This window comes from Vulpes vulpes, chromosome 12 (assembly GCF_048418805.1).
Source record: "Vulpes vulpes isolate BD-2025 chromosome 12, VulVul3, whole genome shotgun sequence".
NCBI classification, from domain to species: Eukaryota; Metazoa; Chordata; class Mammalia; order Carnivora; family Canidae; genus Vulpes; species Vulpes vulpes.
The window spans coordinates 138,407,368-138,413,640 of record NC_132791.1 but is presented as its reverse complement, the minus strand read 5'-3'; the positions used below and the strand labels follow the sequence as shown (position 1 = coordinate 138,413,640).

At 45.9% G+C, this 6,273-nt stretch overlaps 1 pseudogene; it reads right to left on the bottom strand.

The window, feature by feature from the left end:
* Positions 1 to 1,544: 1,544 nt before the first annotated feature.
* LOC112925004 (RNA-binding protein EWS pseudogene) lies at positions 1,545 to 3,704 on the bottom strand (annotated as a pseudogene).
* Between the last annotated feature and the right edge of the window lie 2,569 nt (positions 3,705 to 6,273).

Genomic DNA, 6,273 nt, shown 5'->3' with positions numbered 1-6,273 from the left:
CAGTCCTCAGCCTCTGTTTCTTGTCACTGACATGTGAGAAAGTTGGAGATGGTAGGGCCCAGTCTTGCTTGGTAAATTGTTGAGTAGTGATTGCATCAAACCAGTGCTGCTGGCTTCAGAGGGATCATGGGCAGCCAAGCCAAAGGATCTGCACACCTGGTCCATCGGATTCCTACCTGATGGCAAGCACAGCATTAAGTAGGTAAATAGGCATGGCCTCTATTTACCTTAGCAGATTCAAGAGTTAGATATTCTAACATGCCAATTTTAGTGCATCTAGCATGGTTAAGTAAATTACCCAAGGCTACTCATTTACTAAGTGATATCTCTGGGATTCAAACCAAGCCCCCTGACTCCAGAGATGGTGCTTTTCCCCCACACTACCATGGTGTTAGAAGACATTTCATGCACTCCACAGTGTTGGAGAGTGATGAGAGGGCCCTGAGTCTCAGATGGGATGTGTTGCAAAGCAGACCTCACCATGCTAAGCCATTTGATGGGCTCAGTTCCAGAAGTCAAGGTTCTGCTCCTTGCTCTGTCACTTTTATTTATAAGACTTTGGGTTGCATTTGTTTTCTGGAGGTGAGGCCTGGGGACATTGACGCATCATTGATTTCAAAGGAGAAGGCCATGTTAGATAGAATATTTTTAGTTCCTTACAGCTCTAGGATTCACTTTCCAGAATCAGATCTCTGCTATATACTAAAGGCCCTAAATCACATTCTTTTAATTGTGTGGTCTCTACTTTAGAATTTACCAAAAGAGGAAAAAAAGGCTTAAAACAGGGCACCTGGGTGGCTCAGATAGTTAAGCATCTGCCTTTGGCTCAAGTTCCTGGGATCGAGGCCTACTTCAGGGTCCTTGCTCAGCAGGGAGTCTGCTTCTCCCTCTCCCCCTCCCACCTACCCTGTACTCTCTCTCTAACTCTGTCTCTCAAATAAATAAAATCTTAAAAAAAAAAAAAAAGGCTTGGAACAAATTCTCACAGGGACCCACTCCATCTGGTTCAGTAACAGTCAGGAGGTCAACATGCTTTGTAAGAAAGAGCACTGGACCATAAACCAAGATACCTCCTCTCTATCACTCCTAGGCTGTGTGCTCTTCAGCAAATTACTTAGGCTCTCTGTGCTTCCATTGCCTCAACTGTAATATGGGGATAATATTTGCTATACCTCTTTTTATTTTTTATTTTCTTTTTTAAAGATATCTTTATTTTAGAGAGTGAGAAAAGGCACGAGTAGGGGCAAGGGCAGAGAGAGAGAGAGAAAGACAGGAAGCAGACTTCCACTGAGCATGGAGCCTGATGTGGGGCTTGATCCCAGGACCCCCAGATCATCACCTGAACCGAAACCAAGAGTCAGATGCTTAACCGACAAGCGACCCAGGCACCCCTACTGTACCTCTTTTTTTTTTATAAACATTTGGAATTTTATTAAAAAAAAAAAATCACAACCATGAACATTGTTACAGTTAGAGGCCCTCTTGGTTCTCCACAATGATACTGAGCATGCTCACAAGGGGTTCCCATTGTTTAGTCTTTAAACAACCATCTTTAAAAGAAGGAAAAAAAACTCGGCACACTACCATTTAACTTGTTTTAATGTTTCTTCACAAATGGTGAAAAATACTAAAGTACAGACAAGGAATAATCATAATGTTGTGGCCAACATTATAAATATGGAATTATAAATTTAAAACATTTTCTGGTTTAAAAAATAAATCTGGTAGTCAATGCAGCTCTGCGGGGTCTCTGCATCTAGTAGGGCCGGTCTCTGCGCTCCTGACGGTGCTCGCCTTTATCCGTTTATCCAGGTCCTCCACGCCCGCCTCTTCTTCCTCCCATCTGTTCCATCAAAGGTCCAGGGGGCCCACCAGGACCGCCTCGTCTTCCTCCGCCAAAGCCACCTCGGGGGCCACCACGGAAGCCCCCTCTGTCTCCACCGCGGCCACCTCTGAACATCCCACCGGGACCACCGCGGTCCATGAGGCCACCTCTTCCTCCCCGCATGCCACCAGGGCCGCCTCTGCCACGGTCACCACCCGGGGGCGGGAAGGGTGGTGGAAGGAAGCCTTCAGGCTTTGGGGCCTTACACTGGTTGCATTCTGTTCTCCAGGCGAAGTTCTGGTTTCCACACCCTGGATTGGGGCACTGCCAGTCCTCAGGTCGGTGCTGGAAGTTTCCTCCTCCAGATGGGTTCCCTCGGGAACTCCGGGGTCCTCTTGGGGGAAAGCCACCTCTGTCTCCTCCACGGCCTCCTATGCGACCCATGGGGCCCCCTGGACCTCCACGGAGTGGCGGTGGCATCCCTCTGCCCTCACGGGGAGGCATACCACCCCGCATGCTGTTCATCGGAGGTTTCTTCCGAGCAAGAGAAACCTTAAGTTTGCTTCCTTGAAAATCTTTCCCATCAAACCACTCCACAGCAGCCTTGGCAGTTGGTGGGTCTTCATAGGATACTGTAGCATCACCTTTGGGCTTTCTTGTTTCCTTGTCCAAGTAGATATGGATCATGGGTTGTCCGGTTCTCTTGTTCATCTTAACAACTCCACACTGCGTAAAGAAGTCAGCCAGATCATCTAGAGTCACATTGTCATTTAAGCCTTGCACATAAATTGCACTGTTGTCAGAGTCTTCATCTGGATCTACAGGTGGGCCTAGATCAAGATCTGGTCCTTCATCCATGGGTCCACCAGGCTTATTGAAGCCACCTCGCTCTCTAGCGCTGCCCATTCCACCGCGTCCTCCTCCCCGCCCACCTCTGCTCATGCCTCCACGATCAAATCCCCCTCTTCCCCTGCCCCGGTTATCAGGGCCACTCATGCTCCGGTTCTCTCCTGGTCCGGAAAATCCTCCAGACTCCTGCCCATAAACACCCATGCTAATGGGGTGGTCCTGTCGGAATGAACTCTGCTGCCCGTAGCTGCTGCTCTGTTGGCTATATTGACTTGGAGCCTGGCTGTAGGATCCAGTTTGGGGGGGATAACTAGTGGGCGGCTGCTGCCCATAGCTGCTTTGTTGACCATAGCTACTCTGCTGTCCATAGCTGCTCGGCTGCCCATAGGTGTTCTGCTGAGAGTAACTGCTCTGATCATAACTAGGCGGCTGTGTAGAGGAGTAGCTGGTAGGAGGATGGGATGGTGGTGCTGTGACTGGCTGCATGAGGTAGCTCCCAGGTACCTGGGGATAACAGTAGTTACTCTGTCCATATCCTAGGCTGGGCTGGTTGTAACCCCCTGTGCTAGATTGAGGTTGACTAGTCTCAGCGGGTTTGTTACCATCCTGTGGTCTTGCAGGTGCGGTGGCTGCTGGCTGCTGCCCATAGGCTGGGTAAGCAGGTTGAGTGCCATATGCAGACTGAGCTGCATAGGAGGCCTGGGTGGTAGTGACCGTAGCAGTGGTGGTATCATAAGCACCAGTGCCATACCCCTGTACAGGCTGACTGTATGCCTGGGGGGCAGTTGGAGTAGTATAACCAGCGGGAGGCTGTCCATAAGAAGTTGCATAGGCAGTCTGCCCATAGGTCGCAGTGGTCTGAGCCTGGGTATAGCTGACATCAGTGGGCTGTCCACAGGTTCCATAACTCTGCTGCCCATATGCCTGGGTGGTCTGTGCATATCCTTGAGTTGGCTGGGCGGTGTATGCCCTGTAGCCCTGCTGTAGGTACTGTAATCCGTGGACGCCATTTTCTCTCCTTCCCTCTCGTTCTCTCCTACTTACCTCTTTTTAATATAAAATAGAATATCCTCATCAGTGTGGTAAGCAGTCCACCCAGCCTAGAAACCTGCTACTGGATGAGAGTCTGGGAAGAGAGAAGGACAAGGATAGGATCAGAAGTGGGAAAGTTATACAAATTCAGAGAAAGTTAATATTGCCTTTGTTTGTACCTTGAGACAGCAGTTTCTTTCAGTTCTTCATTTTGTCCTGTCTTTTCCCAGCCAAAGCTATATTTACTTTATTTTTGTTTTGCTCTGGTAAATATTATAACGATGAATATTAACAAGGCACGATTGCCCACCTTCCCTACTCTGGCGGCCTCATGAAACCTTCCAAGACTTTTAAGCCGTAAAAAGCTATACAAATGTAAGTGATTTCCATTATGATGATTATTAGGATTATTGCTATTATTTCCATGATTATTACCACCTTCATGAACATTATTAGATTCAGAACAATGTGATAGAGTAGTAGAAGGAATGCTGAGCCAAGTACCAAGAAGGCAATAATTAATTGGGCGATCATGGGCACATCAGCTGACCCCTCTCTGCCAAATGTTCTCCACATTCAAGTGGGGAGTCAGACCATGTGACTTCTCGAGTCCCTTTTAGCTCAAAAATTTTAGTCCGCAGCATTGAATCATTACTTTCAACACATGCAGTGGCCCACCTAAAGTGCTGGTTCTCGATCTTGTGGCCTGAATGCATTTTCTGCCCCCAGTTATTTTTAGCCCTGGTGGTCTTTTTGATGTGTTTGTATCCACAGAAGCACATGTTAGGAGCAGCTGCTCTCTCCCGGCCCTGGCTTCTTGATTAAAAGAACACATCAAGCAAGTGCAGATCTCCATAACCATCGTTTTGTTGCACTGAATGCTTGTGTTCAAAAGACAGACGGGGTCACTCTCAAAAAAGAATGTCCAGGGAGTGTAAGCATAATATGCAAAGAGGAAGGCTGCCTTGATGACTCAGTTGGTTAAGCATCTGACTCTTAATTTCGGCTCAGGTCTCAGGGTCCTGGGATTGAGTCCCACATGGAGCTCTTTGCTCAGTGGGGAGTCAACTTGAGAGTCTCTCTCTGCCCCTCCCCCTGCTCATTCTCTCTCTCTGTCTCTGTCAAAACAATCAATCAATCAATCAATCAATCTTTAAATAATATGCGAGCAGGGGAACTAGGGTTTGTGTCCTGCCCCCTCTGGTATTGCTTAGGAGATTATGGTCCCACACCTCCCTGAAACCCTGGGCCAAGACTGAAGAATATGTGGAATGATGGGACTTCACTCACTTCCCTTCATCTTATTTTATCTCTCAATAACCCTGTCTGGGTTTATAGACCTTTAGGTGTCACAAAGATGAATGATATGAAGGGAGTCTTTGAAGAGAGAGGAAGAAGAAAATAGACCACCCACTTCCATTGTTCCTGGCCACTGCACCCTAAGCCATTTGATGGGCTCAGTTCCATTATTTAGGGGTTTTGCTGTGTTACCCACAAATACAATGAGCCTAAAATCTCCCTTCAAACTTGGCACAAGTAAAAATGTCCTGTAGGACAGAGCCCTGTGTTTCACCATTAGAGACAACTTCACTGATTGATAATGGATCTAGATGCTTGGTAAGGTACAGTTAGTCTTAATTATATTGGTATTCGATCTACAGTTTCCTATCCACGTGGAGAGATTTGGTACACTTAGATCAAATACCTCACTCAAATTCAGTGAATTAGTTAAGCAAGATATCAGTTAAGAAACAATAGGAATTGAGTGAAGGTGGCCCAGAGGTACAAACATCCAGTTGTCAGATAAATAAGTTCTGGGTGTATAATGTATGACATGATGGCTGTAGTTACCAAAATCGTATTGTATATTTGGAAGTTTCTAGGACAGCAGATCATCAAAGTTCTCATCTTAAGGACAAAAAAAATGGTAACTGTGAGGTGATGATATTAAGTTAATTTACCATAGTGATCATTTCCCAAAATACTCATATCCAATCATTATGTCACATACCTTAAACCAGTGTTATATGTCAATTGTATCTCAATTATATGGGGGAGGGCGCAGAAAGTAAATACATAAATGCAAATGTGAAAAAAAAAAAGCCCTCAAAGATACACTAGAATTGGGGCATCTGGCTGGCTCAGTTGGTTAAGTGGCTGACTTTTGATTTTGGGTCAGGTGGTGATCTCAGGGTTGTGAGATCAAATCCTGAGTCAGGCTCAGCACTCAGCAAGAAGTCTACTTAGGATTCTCTCTCTCCTTCACACTGTTATCTCTCTTTCTCGAAAGAAAGGAAGAAAAAAGAAAGAAGAAAGAAAGAAAGAAAGAAAGAAAGAAAGAAAGAAAGAAAGAAAGAAAGGAAGGAAGGAAGGAAGGAAGGAAGGAAGGAAGGAAGGAAGAAAGAAAGAAAGAAAGAAAGAAAGAAAGAAAGAAAGAAGGAAGAGAAAGAAAGAGAAACAAAAGATACACTAGAATTGTAGAACTGCTGCACTTCCTCGATAAAACTAGTTTAGTTAATTCCATCCAGAAAAGAAAGGGGTTCAGTCTGGAATCACACTCATAAAGA